The following is a 2705-nucleotide window of genomic DNA, read 5'->3' as shown; positions in this document are numbered from 1 at the left end:
ATTCGCCATGTCGCCGGTCCGTTCACTTGTGGATGTTGGTGCGGTGGGGTGGCGAGGCGCGCCGGGCCACCTCCCGACACGCAGCATGTAGCCAAGTGTGAACGTGTGCGATGCTCCACCACTCCCCTGCAAACAACCACAGTAATAACAGCGGGGTGTAGCAAATGATACTGTCGGCCTTTATATTATTCCAAGTAATAAGGGATAGATGAGAGATATTTTCGAAGGAGTATTGTATTTAGAGAGGAGAGAGAGGTATGAGAGAGGTGAGTGGAGTATATGAGAGAGAGAGGAGAGATGAGAGAGGACGGGAGCGGGGGCTTTGTGTATATATATATGAGAGGAGAGAGAGCCGAGAGAGCAGAGCGAGACGGGAGAGGAGAGCAGAGGAGAGAGAGAGACCAGAGAGAGAGGATGAGGAGAGGAGGGAGCAGAGAGAGCAGAGAGAAGAGAGATGTAGAGAGAGGAGAGGAGAGAGAGAAGAGAGAGAGAGGGAGGGGATAGAGAAGAGAGAGAGAGAGGAGAGAGAGGGAGATGAGAGGGAGAGGAGAGAGAAGAGAGCGAGAGAGAGAGTTATATTTTATTTAAGCGAGAGAGGAGAGGAGAGAGAGAGAGAGAGCAGAGAGAGAGAGAGAGAGAGAGAGAGAGAGAGAGAGAGAGAGAACTTAAAACCCGTAAACGAAGGCAATCCTTGCCTTACCACACAAAAAACACAAATCCCTCGCATCCCTTTTACAAATGGCTTCATCAGAAGCAAACGCAGCACGCGCGGCTGATGGCGACAACGTTGACGATAGCACTTTTTTCCTATGATTATCTCCCTCTGCCATTTCGGCAAATTCGAATTCCGGGCAGCGGCAAACCGTCCGTCCGTCCGTCCGTCTGTCGGACCGTTGGACCGTGACAAGCAATCGAATTGCGTCGGCCGCTACGACTGGCTTCCTTGTGATAACGCGACAGGAAGCCCTTCCGCCGTCGCAAAAACGTCGCCGCGTGCCGACGTCATCAGCTGCTGCCGCTGCCGGCGGCGGTGCCGTCAACAAAGGACGGCACTTAATTACGATCGCAATTAGCAATTAGCAGGACGCGTAAACTCGCGCCGGTAATTAATCGCTCCCCTAGCAGCACGGCGAGCTGACGGTCGATCGCATCCGCCCCCCCCCCAGGCGGGGCGGTCCTACATACACAGCTGTATATATATAACATGTGACGTAAACATGTAAACATAAAAACATATAATATGTATAATGTATAGTATAAGCGTACAAACGCAATAACATAACAGTAAAGTAATAAGTGTGACATATACATCACCTGTCTGTGACATATATCAATCACATTAAAAAGGTCATTGAGACAGGTCACTGTTCGAACTTATTACGAATGCAGGCTCAATAATAATTTACATGACAGTCTTTTGTAGCTGTGTACTATTTCGAGCATGCTGGTATTACGTAGGCATGTACTTACTTGTTCCAAAACGGTATCAGGTTCAAGCATTTTTGCGTAGTCCTTATCAATGTACCTCTCCTCCCAATCCTACAAGATAACATTCACAAAACTACAGTTCATTAATCCACCTCACCATCGACACTGACACCCATTCTTCTTCATTTACTTTAAATCTAAAGCAAATAAAAAAAATATCATCCTAGTTCTAATCCTAACCTAAGAATAACCCAATAACGAAGCTAACCCTAACCCTCACCCTATAAACTAACACTAGCCGCTAACCATAATCCCAAGTCTCGTACTTATTCAGTAACGCAGGTGGTTCACGAGTTATACGGTACCCTAAAACCTTTTACCACGTTTCATTATAACACAGTACCCGTAATATTCCGCACCATGGCTACTGCTTGCATTGGCAAACGTGAAGAAAATCCTATTTACATAACGATGCAACCAGAGCGAGTCGGACACAATAATTAAATAATTAAATGGAAAAAGGATTAAAGGGATACGGACTGGCAATTAGGTGCGCTCAGGCACTCTCAGTCTGGCATTTACAAGTGATGACCTGTCATCTCATCACCCCCTTCTCACAATCCACCCCACCTACGTAACCGACCCCCTTGACTGTCCGATTAGGTAACGTCCCCCCCACCAACCCGCCCCAACACCCATTAGTTTGCGCTCTAACTCCAACCCGCCCCATTAATGCAATATACGAGCAAAATAAAGATAGATATAAAAATGGATATGGATATGAAAAAATAAATATAAAATAATATAGATAATATAAACCTACATATATAATATAACCTGACGAAGACTACCACAAGTCCTACTCTAACTCGCTACTATACTATACTTGCTACTCTAACTCTCTGTAGCATGTACTCAACACAACTTTTATGTAAAACGGCATCTTCTAACCAGCAAATCGAATCAGCAAATCGAGCAGTGGAGCTGTGCTCCCGTAGAGGCTGTCGAGGCCGCGAAATTTTTTTCCCCACTTGAGTTCCAGACCCACCATAGATAGTGTTTGGCAATAAATGGTGCTTATATATATGGTTGGATTATAGTTAGTGGTAGGGTTCGGGTATGTGTTAGGGTTAGGGATAGAGGATATTCATTTTACATTGTTGCTTCGAGGAAGTCGAGTGAATGGAGTGCGCTGATTGGCTGTGGTCCGGAACTCAAGTGGGAAAAAAAATTTTGCGTCCAGGTCTCTTCTTCAAACATGAGTATAAATAATATAA

This window comes from Priapulus caudatus, unplaced genomic scaffold (assembly GCF_000485595.1).
Source record: "Priapulus caudatus unplaced genomic scaffold, Priapulus_caudatus-5.0.1 Scaffold772, whole genome shotgun sequence".
NCBI lineage: Eukaryota > Metazoa > Priapulida > Priapulimorpha > Priapulimorphida > Priapulidae > Priapulus > Priapulus caudatus.
This window is presented reverse-complemented; position numbering follows the sequence as displayed.